Below are 23,730 nucleotides of genomic sequence, written 5' to 3' on the forward strand. Positions count from 1 at the left end.
TGAAGTGATGAAAGTCTCAATGCAGGATCTCCAAGTAGAGAGTGAGAAGGTGGAGGTGTGGCTGATTGCCATTTCAGCTGCAGCATGTCGCACAGTGGTATCGCAGGATGCATGCAGCACCACATTGCTGAGCCAAACGGGGTGAGTACATTTAAAGAATGGATAGGACTAGCATGCTGCAACTGTATTCTATTTTTGTTTCTCTGAACATGACAAAAAATGAATAGAAATGGATGGTGGCATAGTAGTTGGCATAGAGTGGACCTGGGCACTAGTTCTGTAACTGGGGTCCTGTCTGTGAGAATTTTGTATTGTATGTTATTCCCCATCATCTCATGGGATTCCTCCTGGTGCTCTGGTTTCTTCCCACAGTATAAAGATATACTGGTAGGTTTATTCACTTTTGGGAAAATTGGTCCAAGTGTTAGTGTGAATGTCCATGTCTGTGCGTTTCTTGCGATGGTCTGGCATCCCATCCAGGGTGTATCCTGCTTTGCGCCCAGTGATTACCAGGATAGGCTTTGGTAATACTGCGACCCTTTATTGGATAAAAACATTGATGGATTTCTATTCTGAATTAGGTTTTCTTCTTTGATCACTTCAATTTAATACATTTAACATATTAAAGGTTACACATGATTTAGAAATAGTAGTAAATCAGGCATTTCTTTAATTTGCTAACGAAGATGAACAGGTATTCAGTCTGTCTCTTCTGTAACATACAGTGTTTGCAAATACAGAATAATAGGCTAATATGTTGTGATTGTGAGGGCGGGTGGCTGTTGATTGAGAGAACCTGCAAGAGACACAGCTGCTCTGGATGAGCGATTAGTATTCTGAGGATGTAAGATTCCATGTAAGGAAAAGCAGCTGGTTTTTCATGTAATAAGCCACTCCTCTGGGTAATGAAAGGCTTATAAGACCATTATGCAAAAAAGGCAGATTGTCTAGAATTCAGGTTGGGAGAAGGTGAAGGTGAGCTGTACTGCGGGGAAGTTCTCATCAGTGTCAGATGTATTTGGTGTCCTAACCTATGATACAGTGAGATAGGGATACTTGAGAAAATACAGCTTATATATTGAAATAGTATGTGTACTGTGGGCCAGTAAGGACTGTTGTCAAGTAATTTGTATGCTAGGTTACATGAGGATGATGTGCACTGGGGTTGGACAAGCCATCATGCTTACTCTGACAGATAATAACATATTCAAAAGAGGTTATGGACAAGATGTGACAGGAAATGCACTTACACCACTTCCTGAGTTTATGAAACATTTTAGTTCAGGAATCACCTTTCATAGAAAAACAGCCCACTCTGGAAATTGGGGTAGAAGTCTGTTTTAGGGGTGCTTTCAATATATTTCTTATTTCTTAATACATTTTCTTTTATAGATAGGCAAGTGTATGACATTCACCTTTATCATCTAAGAGACAGCAACATTTAAACAGAAAACAAGCATCAGATTTCTTCAATGGCATGGTTACTCACAAGACAGAACCAAAGATATGTGGGCTATTACTCATCAGTCTTTGTGAAAGCATACACGTTAACAAAACCTTCTAGAAACATCTTAATTCAATTGTACCAGGGATGGTCTATAGTCCTAGAGACCTTAATTATGTAACCTATTGACAAGTACCCATCAGATGTATGAAATGCCGCATTTCTGGAGAAGTGTGATTATGGTTACAATTAAAAAAATATGCAAAGATTGTTCTTTTTAATTTCTCAGTACCTCATATCATGTGAAAATAACTCACACCTTAAAAAATTCATTTGAAATATAACTATCAGAGACTTATAACAGAGGAATTTCATGCTATCATTTTAGATTCTTTTCAGCAAAACCTTGGTTGCCAATATATCTTGCAGTAATGAGCCAGAGGGAATTAAATGTGGTTTTTATCATTGAATTTGCAGACAGAAGAAAGCTTTCTACCAAGCTTCATGTGATTCTGTGTATTTGTTCTTCAACTTGGCATGAGGTTCTGATTTTGTGGAAATCTACAAAAAAGGCTATTTATTGCTTATCACTTTTGATCTGTTGCATAGTAAGCTTTCCATAACTGCATATTCATTAAAAAACGTTAAGGTCTACTACTAATTAAACAGAGTTTGATTGGTATTTTATTAAATACTAAAAACACTAATTGTGGAAGTTCTGTACAAGCTACAGTCTCCATAAATATTGTCTTAGATGATACACCGGCTTAATTTGATAAAAAGCTGAATGACAGGAAGATTCCAGAAATCCAAGACAAAAACCCACTGATCATATCCAGAGCGGATGTGTGTAAAGTTTTTAAAAAGACCAATCCACGCAAGGCTCCTGGCCCTGATGCTATCCCTGGCCGTGTTCTGAAGGCATGTGCAGACCAGCTGGCAGATGTCTTCTCGGACATATTCAATATCTCTCTAGTTCAATCTACATATATTTCCTTCCTGCTTTATGAAAACCACTATTGTCCCTGTTCCTAAGAAACCCAGAGTCAGCTGCCTAAATGACTACCACCCTGTTGAACTCACATCAGTTATCATGAAGTGCTTCGAGCGGTTGGTCAAAGCATACATCACCTCCTTACTGCCTGACACCCTAGACCAACTGCAATTTGTGTATCACCAGAACAGGTCAACAGAAGATCCTATTGCCACTGCCCTCCATACTGCCCTCTCACACCTGGATAAGAAAGGAACATATGTGAGAATGCTGTTTGTTGATTACAGCTCAGCATTCAATACCATAGTGCCCTCAAAGCTTGTCATCAAGCTCCAGGACCTGGGACTGAACACATTCCCTCTGTAATTGGATCCTGGACTTCTTGACGGAACATCCACAGGTGGTGAGTGTGGGCACCAATATATCCTCTACCCTGACTCTAAACACTGGAGCCCCCCAAGGCTGTGTGCTTAGTCCTGTCCTCTACTCCTTATTTACCCATGATTGTGTTGCCAGGCATAACTCAAACTCCATCATTAAGTTTGCGGATGAAGATGGTGAAGAGTCTGTGTACAGGGAGGAGGTTGAAACCCTGGCAGCATGGTGCCAGGAGAACAACCTCTCTCTGAACATCAGTAAGACTAAGGAGATGATTGTGGACTATAGTAAACACCAGGGAGGAGATCACACATCTATCTACATCAATGGGACTGCAGGGGAGAAGGTCAGCAGTTTTAAGTTCCTGGGAGATAACATCTCAGAGGACTTAACCTGGACCCACCACACCAATACCGTGGTCCAAACAGCACCGCAGCGCCTATTCTTTCTCCGTAGGCTAAAGACGTTTGGCATGCCTTCACATATCCAGGCCAACTTCTACAGGTGCACTATTGAGAGCATCCTGACTGATTGCATCACTGCCTGGTATGGGAACTGCTCTGCCCGGGATCGCAGAGGGTGGTGAAGTCAGCGCAGCTCATTACTGGCTGTGAGCTACCAAACATCCAGGATATCTACTCAGCTACTGTAGATGTCCGAAGAAGGCCAGGTCCATTCTCAAAGACCCCAGTCATCCCAGTCACAAACTGTTTTCCCTCCTACCGTCCGGTAAACGGTACCAAAGCATTCAGTCCAAGTCCAACAGACTACGGAACAGCTTCTACCTCCAGGCAATAAGATTGCTAAATAGCCAACCTGCAGCTCCTTTAGCAAATCACCTGTAATGGCTACATGGACACACAGTTTTCACTGTATTCAGCATAACCGCACTACTTGTATATATTGCATACACCATGGACACATAGCAGCTCTACGCATATTGAGTTTTATTCAATTTCTATTACATCTATTATTATGTAACCTTATTTTCGTAACCTCAATTTTGTGATTTTTGTTTTTGTGATTTTTGTGAGCTCACAAAAAAGACAAATTCATTGCCAGCAATTACTGCTGCATGCTGTATTGTTGTGCATTTGATAAATAAACTTTGATTTGATTTGATTTGAAATCCTCAGGTCAATTTGTGACCCAATAAATTTCATGGTATCCTCTAATTTTTTGTTCTTAACAAAAAAGAAAAAAAAATGATGGTGTTCAGAATATATTTTTCAGGTTTCCCCAAATAGATCATGCCTTATGAATTATTGTGGATTTCTAAAACTAACATTTTTCTCCACCTTACACTACAAGTCTCACTTTGAGAGGTCTGTGTATCTTAAATCTATTTAGAAAGATAAAAGTGATGACCAAAGATGTCTAAGTACAGATCATATCTGGTAGCTAAAGCAAGCAAACTCAAGGCTGTCTTTTTTTGTGATTGGTTATGTTGGATCCTTCACAGTGAAAACAATTTAGAATCTATTAAGTCTTAATTTTAATGTGGAAGCAAGTAGCAAAACATGAAGGAGAGTTATTTTCCTGCTTTTAGACTCGTCACAAATTACTGTATTACACTGGGGCTGCAATTATATTGTATTCTGCTTCCTCATTATGGACATCAAGGACCGATCTTTGACTTTTCCTTTTACCCTTCTCTATACAGGCTCATAATCTCTCTCTCTCTCTGCTCTATACCCCTCTCACTGTACCTCATGAGCTGCAAATGGATGCTGTACTCTCTCTCTACCCCTCTCAGTGACAATCATGCACCTAGTCTATAAATTATTAAGGGCAATAAAGCCCTATGCAGTGAAGTTTGATAGTATTTGATAGTAAGGTTCTGTAAAACTTTGCGTGGATTTTCCAGAGGGCTGGCCACCCTGAAAGTGCATAAGAACATCCATATGGGTGAAATATTCATATAAGTTTTTCTCAGCAGGCGGCATACACAAGATTCCTAAAACTGAGCCATGGGCCTCAAAGATAATTAATTTTATTAATAAAAGTCAGTTCTGTATCAACAGCTGTGAATGGAATGGTTCATTTTTAGGCTTTTTTATTTATGAGGAATATTCATTTTAAAATACTATGAAATTATTTTGAAGTGTTTGAGTCTGAGTCAAATTTATACAACTTATATCCTAGGAACAAGTAATAGGTTTATTCCATGCTGAAAAGAGAAGAAAGGAAACACAATGTTTCGGCTGTGGGGCCTTCTTCGGGATCTTCATCGAGATACACCCGAAGTAGGCTCCACAGCCGAAACATTGTGTTTCCTTTCTTCTCTTTTCAGCATGGAATAAACCTATTACTTGTTCCTTTGCAGCCTACGCATGCTGACGCAGCTACCCACCTGAACAAGTTATACCCTACCTATATATGTCCAATCAACGCAGACTTTTACACAGGGTATTTATCTAAACATATTTCCAAATAATAACTACTAGAAAAACAGCCCATTGATAGCCTGAATGGCAGCCAGAAAGAGTATACTACAAAAAACAAAAACAATTACAGGCATCTTCAAGGAACTACATTTCAGTTTGTGTAATATTAATTTTAATGATTTTGCATATCTTTTGAAAAACAGATATTTTCCGAATAAAGTTGGAATGCAAAAATCTCAGCCCTACGCAAAACACAAAAGTCACTAAAATTATTCTAAACCAAAAATTAAAATTAAAAAATTACAATGTGGTATTTTTAAGGCCCTTCAGATATGGCTAGAATGTTTCATTAAGGAAATAAGAACTTAATACAAACATTCATGAGGTGTGATGCGAAATGTTAAAAGAGGAAAAGATGTCTTTCTCTGAGCATTTGTTCACTGCTGGTTCACCACTTTGGTTACATTATTTTTATCAAAGCAACCAAAGATCTTTTGTAACTTGTATTCTATTACCAATCTTTATTTTTTATTTGATTTAAATGATTTAATTCATATTCCTAAAATATCTTTTTAAAGAGTATTGCTTTCAAATTCTGAGTCATTCTTTGAAGAGTATCAGATTTTAGATTAAAATGATTAGAGATTAAAAGGCAAGTAGATGTATAATAAACTACGAAAACAAAACAAAAAACAAATATTTACACACCAGAATGTACATTTAACTACTGTATGTACAGTTGGAGTGAATTATAGTCCAGAACACCACACCTGGACTTTGCACACTGAATTACCAAAAGATCCTTCTCCACAGTTGAGATTTCTTTAAAAACTTATGTTAAAAGAAGACAACCATCAGCCCTAGCAAAAAATATTCAAATAACATTCACAAACACTGGCAGATTTAAAAATGAAACATTTCCACAGATATGAAAAATACAGCTCCTTTTACTAAAATCAAGCTGTTTTCCGTCAATATGAAGTAATTCATATGGGTTTAGGTTTGTCAGTGAAATGATACTCTTCCATTTTGGGGGTTTCCCCAAAACACCCTCGGGTGCAATCTACATGGAGTTTGTATGTTCTTCCTGTGTTCATGAGGGTTTCCTTCTACAGTCCAAAGAAAAACTGGTAGGTTAATTGGCTTTTGGGATAATTGGCCCTAAGTGTAAGTACACCTTTGGTTACATTAGATGGCTGCTCAGCTCTGCAAAATTTCATTTTCAAAAGGCATCTGGTCATCACTCATTTGAGGCTATTATCTGGTTAGATTACATTAGCAGTTGAAGCACATCCCAATAGATATTTTTCCTTCTAGCTAGTAATCCTGATTACAAAGTACCAGAAAGGTTCAGGCACTACAAAACAAAACAAAAAAATAGACACCCCAATACGAGTAATAAATGCCCTGCACATTCACAATATGCTCAACATATAGTATCTTTAAATGTTATTCTAAATATTTTATTCTATAAATATATTTTATGGATTAAGCACCAGATTCTGGACACTGCAATACTTTATATAACTCTTTTCTGACAAAAAATATGAAATCCTCCAGCACTTCATTCTTTGTTTTTAGTGCTTTTTGTCTCCCAATACCTTAGGTACTCTTACTACATACTGTGTACTTCTCTTGTTGTCTTTTGATCATTCCTAGAGAATCAGACTAGAAAACATATGTGCACATTGTCCTGTTCAGACATATCTCAACTAAGAAAAATAATTTGTTTCAGCAGTGTCCATTAAACATTGCACAATGTTGTTTTTTTCTTTTTCCCTTTGTACTCTGTATTGCGCTTTATGAGCATTGAATGCCAATGAATTGGGACAAAGTAATAAAAATTGAGGTTGTGGTATAGGATAATGATGTACAGTACATGTGGGATATAAAGTTTCATTAAAGAAGCCCAATCATAGTCAGAAGCAAATGAATTTAAGTAGAGTGGATTCAAGAACGCATGTGGTCATCTCTTAAATTAGTTTGTTTTACTTTAGCATCTAAATTAGCAGCGAACAGCAATTTGCAAATGGGAACAAACACATAAGCAACTATAAACAAGGTTTAGTAAAATATATTTGTGTTTAGCGAATATGATTTGATAGAGTGAAAGAGTGATCCAGCTATTTAGTAATATTTGTTTTATTAAAAAGGCTTAATAGATTAAATATTTAATCTATCAGAGATTAAATATTTTTCAACATTGAACTTCAGTAGAAAGAAGTGGAAACCTGTTAAGGAAATTTAAGGGAAAAAAAAACATTTGGAGACTTTTTTTTTAAAGAATGAATGTTGACATGCTCTTAAATAAATATGTGATACACATTGGAAGATGAAATTATTTAAAACCTCCTAAGAAGCTATGGCGTGGGGGACTGGCCTGCATCATTGCTGGAAGACATTTGTTTGTGGAATAAAACAGTCAGGATTCCAATATCCAATAATAATAATAAGAAATCAATGAGCCAGATTAATCAATGACTTTCTGCCAAAGTGTTATCTGCAAAAAATTTGCTGCAAAGGGAAAAATAAATCTATAGTATTATTAAACTCAAACACCCCTTTAAATGCTTATTTTAACTTTCCATTATATTTCAATTTTTTTTTAAATATTAAGTCAGGAATTTTAACTTTTAAGAATCCAACACATATTTGGCTTTGCTGTATAGTAAATGAGCTGTAAAAGTCAAATATAATGAGAAACAGAATGGAGAATCGGTCATTTATACAGAGCTTAAGTGTTATTAAGCTCTGTCTTAAGCCTATACTTATGCAACTACTGTACCTGAAAAACACTGTCATTTATCAAATAAAATCTAAATCTGGACAAATTATAATCAATGCTGTGTTAAATTGTGTTAAATACAGTATGACCAAGTTACTTAGTCTTTACATAGAAAAATACAATATATATTTTTATATTTATATATAAGTAATTGATTAATGGAGCTAAAAATTGGTACTGATGTAACAGAACTTACAGTACATTTCAGTTCACTGAATATTTTATGCATTATCATGTGGTATTATAATGCATAAAATAAAAAAAATCAATTTTCAAAGTATAACATAACAAATAAATGTGATATTTTTCATATTTTTCTTTGTATTTTCTTACTTTTACAAAACCAAGGTTTTCTTTGCTTTACATTTTCTTTGCTTTAATTTATAACCACCAGATTACTAGCAGATACACAGTAATTGAATAACTCACCCAGCCAGGTGAAAGCAATTCTTATTTCATGTTCTCCTTTTTCTCAAAACTCCCCATCGTTTAATAATGATATTAAAAGGATTCATGTCCTCCTAGGTCTCTGAAAACACTATCACATTTGGTTAACATATACAGTAGGAACAAATAATAGAATATGAAGAACATAATATTAAGCTCATTTAGCTCATTTGGTAGTTACTATTTAATTGATCACCCAATTATTTGTTGAAAGAAGCCACGTTTCAGCTTCAACAAGGATTGACAAAGTTGCCCCACATTACAGTATGTAACGGTCTCCTTTTAAAATTTTAAATACACGTCCCCACAGATTGCAATTGTGTGCGTGTTCTGTGTTTCACTGTTGATTCTGAAGTCAATTGTACTGACTTTGTCACATACCTTTGAGGTTTTAGATGATTACATTTAGTTCACCTAACTAGATCCTAAAAGTGAAGTAAAGGAAATTAAAAAAAAATGAATTCCATATGGGGGCTATGTATGTATAGTGCTTAGCACTGCTGTCTTGCTGCCTGCTGGATTTGTGCGATTTTATCTGTGTGTGCCCTGCTATTGACTGGTGTCCTATCCAGGGTGTATCCTGCCTTGCTCCCATTGCTTGCCAGGATAGGCTCCAGCTTCCCTGCAATTCTGTATTGGAAAAGGGATTAGAAAATGGATGGATAGATGAGTTCCTGACAGTGTAGAACATTCCTTTAAGCCTGGAATCTATCTGGTTGCTCTGATTCCAAAGCGGCAATATCTTTTTTGTAAATGTCAGCAACCTGGCAACTGATACTGTATTTAATTTAGACAAATGCAAAGTAATTCACGTACAGTATGTGTCAAGGTAAAAAGAAACTATTGATGTAAAAGAAAAAAAAACAAAGTTTGAAGCTTACACTTAAACTTGAAAACACTGAAGCTACTTAGTTTAATTGGCACTTTATTGTTTGTGTTCTAAACAATTAAAATAATAAAAGGATGAACTGAAAAAGAGTTTAGTTAAAAAAGCAGAATGTAAATGAAGGAATGTTATGTTAAAATTAAATATACTAGTAAGACCTCATTTAAAAATATACTGTACACTTTTGATGGCCATTTTACATAAAATACATTACTGCTCTGTAATCAGTACAGCGTACTGGAAAGTAGATACATAAAGGCAGTGAATAATGAAGTGTAGAGTAGGTATACAATTCAAAATGACAGCCCAGCATCTAATAAATTAACATTGAGTTGGGTACAAGAAACACCATACAATAATTTAACACTTAAAATTGAAACAATAATATATTTAGCAAAAGCAGAGCAGAACGCTTACAGTAGTCATATGATAAAACACAATGAGCATGCAAATTAGAAATGAAATACAAAACCACTGCTCTTTATGGTTGTGCAAAAAGTAAAAGACCCATAACTAGAAGACCTTTCCAGTGAGTTTATGGGTCTCGCAAAATGTATTTATAGCATAACACCACAGACCAACTATGAGCAGCTGCAAAATACATTGCAAGCAGACAACTGGAAACTGAAATATTTGAATGGATTGGAGCCCTGCCTTTCACCTAGAGTTCTTTTCCTGAGCAGAGAAACAGTTTGGCCAGGCATAAATGGAGATATAACAGAAATATTCCACACCCATGTCACATTCAGTAACAGAAATAGCTGAGCAAACTTTTACTGAGAGGGGAAATACCATAGCATCCCTGGGAAAAGGTTGATACTCATCTCCTAAGTCAGGAGAATCTGCTCATAGCTGACTACTATTTTCTGAAATTAAAGCTCTTGCCAATGCAACATCGAATGAAGTTATAAAGCACACAAAGCTTCTTTGCTAGATGTGATGTTCCAAAGGCTTGAGTGTCTCACAATGGGCCCTTTATAAATTCAAGCAGTTTGCCAGACATGATGAATGTGATCACTTTAAACTACGTCCCCACTATCTGCAAGCAAATAAGAAAGCAAAAAACTGCAAATTGTAGAAAATACATGATCAAAAATGCTACAGAGAAAAGGGAAGATCTATAAGTAGATGGCCTTACTAGCAAAAAAAGCAGCACCTTTGGAATGGTGAGCTATTATAAGATTTTATTAGCCATATACAATTTCTTGTATTAGAAATTTGTCTTTTTGTCATACCCCAACTTGTTCTCCATGAGAAACACAGACAGAGAGAGAAGCTTGGGGTCAGAGTGCAGGGTCAGTCATTTATACAGCACCCCTGGAGTAGTTGGGGTGAAGGACCTTGCTCAGGGGCCCAACGGAGTAGGACTCCTCCACCGGCCGCGGAATACGAACCAGCAACCTTCCAAATCCTTTTCAGGCCTTTAAATCTGGCGATCTGGATCTTTATAAGAAGGCAAGGTATGACCAGGTAGCAGGGATGCTAAAAGGCAATACAGAATCAAAATTGAAACACAAGCTGCCTCTGCCGATGTACGCCATACACATACAAACTATAAAGCCAGAATAAGCAGTGTTACATCACCCAGTAGTGATTTCTCTCTCCCAGATGAGCTGAACGCCTATTATGCTCGCTTTGAGAAGGAAATCATAGAACCAGCGTCGGTGCTCCCAGCCGCTGATTTTAGAAAGCAGGGTGGGGACCACACCCCTATTCACATCAGTGGGATTGCTGTTGAGATGGTTAGCAACTTCAAGTTCCTGGGTACCTTCATCGCTAATGACTTAACGTGGTCCCAGCATGTAACTGGAGCTACAAAGTATGCACAACAATGCCTTTACTTCCTCAGACAATTTAAAAAAATTGGACTGCCTTCAACTGTCCTTAACACATTTTACAGGTATTGAGAGTGTGCTCACATGTGGAATTACAGTGTGGTTTCGCAGCAGCTTATTGTCTGACCCAAAGGCGTTACAGGGAGTGGTCAGATCAGCCCATCCATCATAGGAGTACTGCTCCCCTCTATTTCAGACATTTTTACTACTCGCTGCCTCAGAAAGGCTGGAAGTACAGCATCACTAAGGACACCAGTCATCCTGGTTTCTCACTTTTCTCCCCCCTTCCCTCTGGTGAGCGTTATAGGAGCATAAAGGCACGAACATATAGACTCAGAGACAGCTTCTTCTCTAACCCTACCACTGGCTCACACCAATGCGTTTTTTTTTCTCTCTAAGATGTATGTTATTTAGCTTGCTGTTGTTGCCTTAATGTCTTTGTATAGGAGCATACATGCAAATAAGCATGTCATTGCACTTGTGCACATGACAATAAACTCTACTCTACTACACTTCAGTGGAGGATGAAGTTTGTCCTGTCTATATAAAGCACCTTGGGATCCTTCAGAATGAAAAGTACTAATGTTAAGAATTGTTTTTATTATTAAGATGTACTAGCTCCTGTTGCAATACACTGAAACTGCATATAGTAACGGCTCTAAAATACATGCATTGATCTTAGTTTTACTATTATTTTGATAAATTACTTGTTTTAATTGTCCCTGCCCCCATTCCTATGCTGAACATTGTTGACGAATGAATTAACGACTCAATTAAGAAAATTAAAAACTGCTGTAGGGCTCCTCTATGAACAGGTTAGCCATATACAGATCAGTGAAGGTTAGAGAAAAGTTTCTTTGGATGGAAAGAGAACTCTGGAATAACATGGAAAAAAATCTCTTTAGAGATTTGGAAAAAGGTTGAATTAACTGTGAAATTTAATTTCAGGACTTAGTGAAAGCAAATTTGGCATTACTGATGTCTGCAATTTAGGGTACAGTAGATCACTACATGTTTGTGCAGTAGGATGATGTGTTGTTTCCCATTCTTCCTGGCAAAAGAGGAACAGCTCTGATGAGTTCATTCAGTATAGTTGATAGACTGCTGTTGTCAAACCTTGCCATAATTTACTTCTGAATTAATTTATTGAAATCAGGACATTGTCTGGGTCACATAAGGACATATACTTTTTTTCATAGTAATCCAGTGTGGCTTTGAACTTGTGTTTCAGGCCTTACCTTGCTAAAATATGAATTTTTGATCCAGGTAGAAATTCTCTGGTAATAAACCCAGCTTTTCCTCTAGAATTCAACTGCCTTTGCCAAGAACAGAGGAAATGCATGGTACAATCCTCCTAGTCATTGTTGGTGAGAAGCATCCTCATAACATACAGCACTGGGGCCCTGGGTGAAATTCCTGAGGTGTTGTACTAATACAGGCACAGAGAGAACCTACAAATGTTTGCATGGGTTTCCTTCAGGTGAGCTGATTTCCTCCCATTACCCAAAGACATACTGGTAGGTTAACTGGCTTCTGGAAAAGTTACCCCTGTTGTGAGTGTGTGCATGTTTGTGTCTGTGTGTGTGCCCTGCAATGGACTGATGTCTTGTCCAGGATCTGTCCTGCTTTACACCTGTTGCCTGCCATGGTATACTCCGGCTCCCCCTGTGACCCTGTATTAGATAAAGAGGTTAGATATTAGATGGATGGCTTTGTTTGTTTGTCTACACACAGTCAGAGCTTTAAATCAGATACACTGAATATAACACCAGGCTAAAGGGGTAACAATTCTCAAGGAAGATGTAATAGAGAGATTTTTCATTGGCTCAAACTGTCATTCTAAAAAGGAAGAGGACCATGAAGTTTATGAGAATACAATAAAAATTACATTATTTGTTTATAAAAGCTGACTTTATTGACATGTCTGTCATTTCTTTTTAAATTCCCTGGCTCATTCTTGGACAGATTCTAAGGAAAATACAGATAAGAAAACAAAATTGACAAAAGCCAATCAATTCATACATTGTACATAAAAAGACTGATAGAAAAAAAAACAATGAAGCAAACAGAGAATATTTAATGTGTAAAAAGTAGAACCTTTTTTTATTAAAATAATAAATATGAATGTCTTAATTAAATACATTATTAAGAAAATTATTTTAATTTGCAAATAATAACCTTTATAGAGCTGGAATTGTTAGATTATCTAAGAGTATACTTAAAAGAGCACTTGTTTTTTTAAAACAAACTCCGCATGAAACATAAGCAGTCACAATCTTTTTTTAAATCTGGAATTTTATTTATTTATTTCAAGCCATGTGCTATATCCATTCAAATTAAAATAATATTTTTACAGAGGGTTCAGAGGAAACAATAGTTGTGCAGACTACTATGAAATAAATTGGTTTTATTTTATACTAGTTTACCCGTGGTTTCAGAGAAGAAGTAAAGATTAGTATAGAAGTATTTACAATCTCCCTCAGCTCCCTTTGCTGCTAAGGTGTCAGTGGCACGGACACAGGTAATAAAATATATTTTAAAAAATGACTAAAACTACCATTTGATCATTTTTATTATGCATTGCATACTGTATATGACTATATCGTCCTTAAAAAAAATTCCAGTTATTGCAGAAAAATTACAAAAATTATCCCAACATTTCTTTAAATACAAAAGTTTTGGTAAAAGTGCGGTTGTCTTGTAGAAGTTTTCTGTGATTGTCTGAGTTAGGTCTAAAGATTTTCAACTCGTTTTCATCTCTGGAGCTGGAAACGTAAGTTGTCCATCAGTAAAAACTGGTTCCAGTAGGAAAATGCCAACTTTGTTGAAAGTCTGACCCTGAGATTTGTTGATTGTGATGACAAAAAATAGGATTATAGGAAATTGTCTTATCTTCAAAGTAAATGGCAAGTTAGTTTCACTGGGAGCTAAATTAATTCTCAGGATGTAAACTCTTTCTCCCGTGTTGCTTCCAGTTAAAATCTCAGCATCAATGAATGTAGATGTAGTGTCTTCACAATCAATCTAGTTCCATTAAGCAGTCCTTTTTTGGATTTAGATTTCTGTTAAGCATCACGATAGGTCTGACTTTTAGGTTTAACTTATGAGGAGGCATACCTGAAGGTTTTTGCTCATTCTAAAACTCATTTGGGAAGTTTAATGGTGTTTCCTCATCATCTGTTACGGTGGTATCCACACTTCGATATTGCATAGATTCTCCAGGAATAAGCTGTAAGATGTTATGATTTAGCAATAAGGCATCTTTGTTCTTGGAAGTTAAAATGATTTTGCTGGAGAGCTCTGAAATTGATTCTAAGATGTTGACACTAACTTTGCTGCCATAGACTGCATCAATTATGTTGTTTTCCTCCAACAATTTCTCAGGGATTTCAATCAAAGTTTCATCAAGGTCAGCATTGTTGCTTATTTGACCATCTTCAATCGAAAGATCCAATCATTGAAAGCTTCTTGTCCTACAGATCGCATGTTTGATGTGAGGCGTATTAAAGCACTTTTACGTACAGTACCTCTGTAATGGTGAGCCCTTAATGCATGCTTCGATGACATCAGTATTCGATCCTCTTGGCACTACATTTTTTGTCTGTCAGAAGTCTCCTCCCAGCAGTAATACCTTACCACCAAATGGTTCTTGTAACAGGAGATCGATGCACCTCAGAGCATTTGATGATAACATGGATGCTTCATTAATGATAAGCAAGCAAGCATTCCTTAATTTTTGAGCTTCTAATGAGTTCATCTTCATGCTGGATACAGAAGTTTCGAGGATCAGAACTGGTCATTTGAATCCACTATGTGCTCTTCTTCCTCCTTTCAAAATGTCCACTGCAATTCCAGTGGTTGCAAATGGAAGGAAAATTCGACTGTTCCCTCTTAAGTAGCTTATGAATGTGCTGAACAAAAAGTTTTTCCAGATCCTCCTGGTCCATCCCAAAAAAAGAAAGGACTCTCTGCTGTTTCGTTTTCGATAGCAGCTCAATTGTTTTCTAAAGCAGGTCATTGCATTTCATTAAGACTTCTCATCCTTTCTACTGCCTCTTGAGCTTCTGTTGCTGCGTTGCAGTCATGCTGGGAATTCATAATTGGTCCTAAATCTGGTAAACCAAGAGATGCGCAACTGGAGGCATGAATTTTCAGAACTTCCTCGATGTCTTGCAATGCTCCGTTTCTGGATATTTGCTCGTTGAAATCTCGGCTTTAATCTTCCGTCATTACAGAAATTTTTCAAATCTGTCAGAAATCTTTTTGCAAAATTGTACTGCAAATCATTTTATTTCTCAATTTTACTGCTAAATAAAAACGTATTGCAAAAGGAATCAGGTCAAAAGCTTACTCAAGTTCAAAGAGCGTTCTGGATAGAGGGACATAAGCAAATTATTATATAGATTTAAAATAAATCTTTCACATCACTACCTTACATAAACTGCAGCATATGGTTAGGTACAAAGCCCTTTTTAAAAGCATGAATAAGCGCATTATTTTAAGTTTATTCCTTTGGGGCTATCAGATTAAAATATTTTTTTTTTACCTTGGGCAATGCTCATATCTGGTTTTGATTTCTAAACTTAAAATATAGCTAAACTCAGTTATTTTTATGCAAGGTCACATTTTCTCAGGACCCTATATCTCCCTGCTGCCTTATCTAGAGTTCATATAGAGTTTATCTTAAATATTGTGCAAGTAATGCTGGATGCTAGCTGGCCTAATTAAACTTTCAGATATGTTGAATCTCTCTTGGGCTTTATTAACAAGACAAGCTGAAGAATATTTATTTTTTATGAGCCGTGTATTTTTTAATTCCTCTGTGTTTTTTATTTTATGCTCAGACAATTTGGAATTGCCAGTTATATCTTTGTTTTTGCAGGTAATAGCAGTGAAATTTGTACTGAATGAGGAGATAAAGGAAGTTCAGACATTCCCATCAGACATACCAAAACATCTGACCCATTTATCTTTTGACACACTTCAAAGTCCACATTGCCTAACAGGAGGACAGGTGCATTTCTCAACAACATCACTGTAATCATGCAGATCCCAAAAAGGTCAGTGAAGTTACTGCTTCACCAAGGATGACTGATGCCAAAATGTGTGGTATCATTTAAATTTTTTTTGTCACAATCCGCTAGCAACCAAACCCATTGCATCTGCATCATACAGCTCAAAGTGTGCTCAGGGTGTAATTCTGCTGCACATACCTGCTTGTTTGCAGCAGTCTGAGGCTGTGGGCTGGAACCAAGAGCAGGTGAGGTAGCAGGTAGGCAGCAAGCTGATGTGACGAGCAAGAAGAAAAAACAAAGTCCAAAGACATAGTAAAAAAAAGAGGTCATAGTCTGGTGGACTAGAGAATAAGGTATGAGGAAATCTGTGAGCAAGATTGTAGAAAGCAAAGTCAAGTTTGAAGCCAGGAAAACATGAGAAAGCAGCACAGGGGAAAATCCACAAGCAGGGTCAAATAAAGCATGGTCACTATATGACGGTAAGCACAAAGGGAAAGCCAAGACAGGGAATGAATCACTAAGACTGAATATCACAATAGTATATTAATAATTAATAATCTGTGTCCAGGTGGCACCAGTCACTTGCTGGAGCATGTTATCACAGCAACTGGTTAATTGACAAGTCTTCTGGTTGCTATGGTCATTCCAGTGTGGTTTCTAGCACTCCGTAGGAAGCAGGTATGACACAAGGTGAGTGAATTTAATTTAATTTTCGAATGTTTAAATAATTCTGGGGTTGATTTAATTAGTGGAGTACCGCAGGGATCTTTACTAGGACTACTGCTCTTCCTAACTTATATTGCAATGCATTAGGTGTGTGGGGGGAGAGGTTAAAATTCTTTTTATTTATTGTTGTTGTTATTCTGTAAAGCGCTTTGAGAAGCCACCTTTAAAGGTGCTATATAAAATAAAGTTTGTTATTATTATTACAACAAAATCGGGATTCTTATTTTGGTTTGCTATGCAGGCAAATGATAAAGATTGTCAATTTAATGCCCTAAAGTCAGGGATTACCATGCCTTATGTAGCAAATGTGTTCCTTTATTCCCAGCTCTGATAACTGAGACTAACAATGCATCACTAAAATAGGAGAGAGATTGTTTTAGCCTGGGCATACCACAATATAGGAAATCAGAATTTCATATGATCTTTTTGCTCCTCCTCTTTTCCTTTCTACATTTGTCTTCTCTTCCTTTCTTCTCTCTTATTCCTGTATTAATGCTGTGGTTCTTTCCTATACACACTAGCTTAATGACCTTCCTAGGAATGCTCTGTTCACTGATGAGTGTATGTTCTATAATATGATAGCCCTTTTGATTTAGAGTTAAGTTAATTACCCTAAGAAATCTTTAGGAACATCGTTTGGTCAATGGAGTCTTCTTCCGTGTCTCTCTGCCCAAAGACAGATGTATAAATCCAGCAAAACTATATCTAAGGGAAAACTGGCTCTTGTGTCAATGTGTGCGTGTCTGTGTGCACCCTGTGATGGACTGTCACTGGCACCCCTTCAATGGTACATCCCACCTTGTATCTGATGCCTGTTGGGATAGGCCCCAGCTCCCCTGTGACCCTGTATTGGCTAAACTGACAGAATGTCAGTTAATCGCAGAGCACACACAGACATAGACATACATAAACTCCACACATTTACTGTGGCACCACAGAAATTGAATCCAGAGCCCCAGTGCTGTGAGGCAACAATGCTAACCACTGTAAACTGGTTAACACAGTGTGAACAATGTGTCACCCACTGTTGTAGCATGTAATGTATGAGTTAAATCTTTGCAATTTTTCCATCTCCACCCTCCAGTATCCATACAATATAAAAATGCTTTTATGTATTTATTTTTTATTTAATGTGACTAACACCCTTGTGTTCCTGTGGCACTCATCTGAGGCTAAAATAAAATGTTATATTATGTACGTTTTTATTTTTAATTGTATAGTATTTTTTTTACTATTCCAAACTCTTAGGTTGAATGTTCCATGAAGTGTTTGATATTTTTATTGTAAAAATGTATGTGTACATTAGCGTCCTTAACCAGGGGTATAGTTCAATAATTTATCTGCTCCATCAGTTTGCATGCAGAGCTTAATTCCATGTTGAGAAGGAGAAAGAAAAAAAAATTACAAAACACAGGATTTGGGCTGTGAAAAACTGAAACTGAAATGAAACGCATCTGAAACCTATTTTTTTCTTTCAACTTCTCAGAGTGGGATTAATCTTTAATTGATCCTTAGCCAATAATGGGCAATTCCAGTCCTCACAGTCTGCATGGATCTCTGGATTTTTTCTACTTTAGATACTAATGACCTTATTAAACTAATCTTTTGGATAAGTTGTTATATCATCTGATATTTTAGGTCTATATTTGCTTACTAATTGAATGGTAACTGCAGGACTTTAAACCTTAAGTATTCCCTGCTTAAAGGCCCGCAGTCTTGTACTGGGCATATTTCTTAACCCCTGTGATGAATTTATTTATATTTTTTGTCTGTATTGTTTGATTCATGTTACTTTGTGGAATATCTTTTTGTTTTAAGTAAATTTTTAAGAGACTCTATTAGATAATAGCAGTTGAAAAATGGATGGATGGAATTCATAAGTCTATCAGACTCTGCAGGATGTATTACTCAGTCTTCAACAAAGATTTTGATGGAACCTTGCTAGACCCACTGCAAACTTTTCTGTGGAGAGTTGACTTTCTTTTCTCATATTTCTCTATTCAGGTGCAGACAGAAGGGCTCTTAAATCCGTGTAAAGAGGACCCCCTTGGAATTCTTCACAGGACTCTACAATGACAACAACCATGTTTCTCTTATTCTTAGCTGGAACGTGAGCCTGTTTACAGATCCTTGATTCCTGGATTTTGTGTGAACCTCAATAGCCTCAATGCCAACATCTAGTCCCCGTGATGCCATCTGGGTCACGGGCAACAATGTGGATATCTACCTCTTGAGCTCTCACTTGAATCTACAACGTTTCAAACCTCAAGGCAGACATGTTGTCTTTAGGTTTGCCAAGATCTCAGTCCTCCCTCCCCTAGCTTTTGATACCAACTATACCCCTGGAGTCTTTAGGACATCATAAAGCTCCTGTACTTGTTATCTAGATGTCACCCTGCACCCTGAGATAGACTCCAAATTCAGGAATTCTTCTATATCTAGTTCTTTTATATCTTCTCCAAATTGGCAATGTCTTCTAGAACACTACAGATAGTCCAAGTCTCTGCTTCAATGGCCATTCACCACTGCACTGGCTCCTGCCTTTTGTACACTTATGACCTCTGTTTTTGCTGCCATGGACCAGATGAAGTTCACAGTGCACTGGTGGACCACTCAATTTGTCATGTATGTCCATTATGGACCACATACATAGGAAGAGAGTTGCAAAGATGAAGGCTGGTGGACAGGAGAAGTCACCCATCACATACTGGTTATCCACAGGAAAGGGGAGTTCTGAGGCTCTGTGTCCTTATGGCCCACTGCCTCTGTGCCAGTTCCTTCAATTTCAATAGTGTGTATAACTAGTTGAAGGCCCACAGAATCAGGTAGCAGGTTTTTGTCATGCAACGTTGTTTTTGTAAATTGCCCGTTTTTCAACCTTTTTATTACGTTAAAACATACATTATTTCTGAATAATTAAACATTATTTTCTTGTGAAACTAAGATATACAAAAAGCGTATGAATCTCATTTATACATAGTTATACTTTGGTTTATTGTTGATTTTGCATGAAATCATTTAAATATTCACAATGTAGTTATGTTTTTACTTTGTGGAAAAGTTTCCTTTATGGACAGAGTATTTTTTATCACAGGGAACTTTTATCTTCTATATAGTTTCTATGATGCACATCTGGTTCTGCTAGCAGGTACTGCATCTCTCCACTACCATAAGGTATGTGAAAGATATTTTATCTGAACTATAAATCCATCATTAATTTATCCAGATAATACTAAGATCTTGGACGTGTATGGCTTAGGCATTTATCAGCTATGTGTCATGACATTTACTGTTCCTTAATAAATTAACTTAATGACTAGGGCAGACTTGTCTGTCAGCACCTTCAAGTTCCTCGGCCTCCAGATCACTGAAAGGCTGAGCTGGTCAGCGAACACTGCTGCCATCCTCATTAAAGCCCACCAGCATCTTCACTTCCTGAGACAGTTAAGGAAGTGGGGGATGGGCAAGACAGTGCTTACCAATTATTGCCGTAATACAATTGAGAGTGTCCTGACCAATGGTATTACAGCGTGATATGGTGGAGCCACAGTACAGGACAGAAAAGCCATACAGAGGGTTGTGAGGTCTGCGCAGAAAATCATTGGGACCAAACTACCCTCCATCGACCGGATAGGTACGGGCTCGAGCTATACTTCTGGACCCAATTCACCCTGGCCACTATCTGTTTTCACCCCTGGGTTATGGTAGGAGAAAAACAGTTTCTTCCCCCAAGCAGTCCGTATCATAAACAGCTCAAATTAGCACCTGCACTTTAAGGTACTGCACTGTTTGCACTATGTCCTGTCTTATAATATTATAACATCTATTGTCTGAATGTATTGTCCATGTCTGTTTGTCATTTGTGCCTATTTTTTTTCTCTAATGCTACTCGGTATAGCTGAACTAGTAAGCATTCCAAAACACTTGCTGTATATGACAAATAAAGAAATCTTGAATCTTAAATATTTGCTTCCATTTGTAACAATGTTCAATAACATATTATATACATTTTTTAAACTCAACAGCTTGTTATTTAAAAACTTTCTTGCAACAAAAATAATAACATCATCTAATTATTTTCATGTTGGCGTGGGTAGATTAGCAACTATATTATTATGCAGTTTTATTATGAGAACTGTGTCAAAAGTAAATCTCTTTCATTGGTTACACCCCTACTCTTTTCAAGAAACGCCTTGGAAATTATATACTTTGTTTCCATTAAACTCTATTAATTACCATATTTGTAAATAATGTTTGATATCCTGAAATTATATAAGTCTTACCTAAAACCCAAGTCAGAAGAATCCTTGAATACATTTGTTTATTTATTGCAAAACATTAAATATGAAGTCCAACCTTAAATGTACATTGAAATTAGTTTAATACAGCTTATATACTTAAAATGTATGATGTTTTATTTGAATTATAATTTTTTATGATGAATCCTATTGTAAAAGGGGAACTGCAATTCTATTTTTATATTTATTTGTTAGAAAGAATTAGCATAGATGACTGCATTTCAAACCACAATAAAAGTGAAATGTACATGGTAACTTGTGTCACAAAACAGACTAAATTTCCAGGTATGCTCAGCGCCATATTCTGTGATTCAGAATGAGGCAACAAAACATATGGTGATGTGGAGTGGCCCTACTACATTGTAAATAAGCAGGCTTGTGAATACATCTTTTTTATTAATCCAACAGAAATACTGCTCTTGACTTCAAGACGGTTTTGCCGACAAATAGTACTTACTTGTTAACTCTGCATGCAGATTGTGTTGGAACATATTTATGCTGTGAAACAGCTGCTGCACAACCTGTACTTTGTACATCATGTTACATTACATTAGTCATTATCCCGCCTATTGTGAAGCAGGCCTCTTCACATCACAATCTGCGTGAGCTCTTGCTCTAGCCCGAGGCAAGACCAGTGGTGTGCAACAGCAATGGCGACCTTACAGTACTTTCACAATTCAAGATTTTGTGCTTAATTCGAAATTTGTCATTTTTTCTATATCATCAATTAATTTATTTTGATACAAAGTTTTAAAAACTGGTCTGAGAAATTGTGACTACAGTTCCCCTCTAAATTTCTGTCTCACATATAAAAGAAGTTTATACATGTTTAAAGTTTTACTTTAAGTTTAAGTTAGGCCCAAGCCGAAATGAGTAAAACTTTCATTTGATCACTAGGGAATTTCCACAAAAACCATGATCGATGCCCCATATACTGTAGTCTTATTTTCTGGTGTTAAATATTGAGGAAATATTTAAAAGACAAAAAACCTACCCACTAAACATAGGATACAATGAATCACATCCATGCTTAAGTCTACATTCTTTCACAAATGGCATCCCCCAATATGTTAAATACTATGCACAACATTTTCAGTTGAATGAATCTTTAGAAGCGATAACTATTAACTTGTTGTCTTTCAACGGGATGTATTAGTTTTAAGCTTTTATAGATCAATACTCTATAATTGTAAGTCCTGTGAGCTAACACGACTCATTGATTGCAGTCAGTAGTAGGAGAAACAATTTTCTCTAAGAAAATGGAAAATGCGAGAGCCTACGTGGACATTCAAAAAGAATTACAGAAAATCCATAAAACACATTCCCAGAGGAAAGAAGTGGGGGAAACCTCTTGTATCAAATAAACAAGGATTTCCACTTCTAATCAAGAGAGGATATCACTTATGAAAGAGACAAATAAGAAAGATCAGGGGGAGACAGCAGAAACACTCAGATAAGGCCTGTGGGAGATCCCTAATACAATTACTTGAAATTTATAGTCTTCTGTGTGCCTGAAATCTACTTTTGAAGTTATAATAAACATTGACGTTTTCATGTGCAATACAAAAATACTTTGTTTTTGTAAATTATCCATGGACTGTTTTTTCCCCCCAAATTGTAAATGATACCCGCTAATTTGTACTCCGATATTTAGATTTCCATCTTGTCTCCACACTCCCACACTGTCTACAGGTAATAGAGGGACAGGTGACACATATGGGTTCCTCAACTGAATGGTGATTAAAACACTCCAGCTAAAAGTGTCTTCCAATTAAAATGAATAATTCTTACATTCTTTGACCAAAACGTTTTTACAATAGCAAATGAATGAACATTTAAATGTATTTTGTACAAATTCAAGAAGAAATTATTATAAATGTTTATCCCAAGATTCAAAGGGATTGTTTGATTCGGCTGTTGACTGATTTAGTTGCATAGTTACCACAAAGTACTTTCAAAAGTTACGAGACTTGTTTGCACAACATTGCAAGTTTTTCACAGCAACAAGTGCCATCATGCAGAGGTTATGGATTTTGTGAAATTCATATTTCAGCATGAAAATGACCGGAAGTACAAGGCCACATCCACATAAAACAGTCTGACCAAAAGAGAGTGAATGTCCTTGTGTGGCCTGGTCTACAGTATATCCTGACTGGAATCCAACAGAAAATCTATAGTAAGGCTTAATGATTTTAGTCTATTATATATCCTGAACAGTCTTGTCTGTATTACATCAATTTTGCCAGGAAGAATAGGAAAATGTACCATCCTACTGTGCAAGCTGGTAGAGAATTTTCCAAACACAATGACAAAAGTAATTGCAGCCAAATTACTTCTACCAAGTTGTTTCACACAGGTGGCTGAATACTTCAGCAAAAGTTAAATTTAACTTTGAATGACACAATCTTCTTAATCATATTGATAAGTACAGTTTTGGAATAAAAAGTCAAATTAAAAGCCTTATTAATAATACATGTAATTAAACAAAATGTAATATTATCAAAATTATTTGTGGTCTGTGTTCCCTTAGACAAC

Source organism: Atractosteus spatula, chromosome 6, assembly GCF_055471065.1.
Source record: "Atractosteus spatula isolate fAtrSpa1 chromosome 6, fAtrSpa1.hap1, whole genome shotgun sequence".
Classification (NCBI taxonomy): domain Eukaryota; kingdom Metazoa; phylum Chordata; class Actinopteri; order Semionotiformes; family Lepisosteidae; genus Atractosteus; species Atractosteus spatula.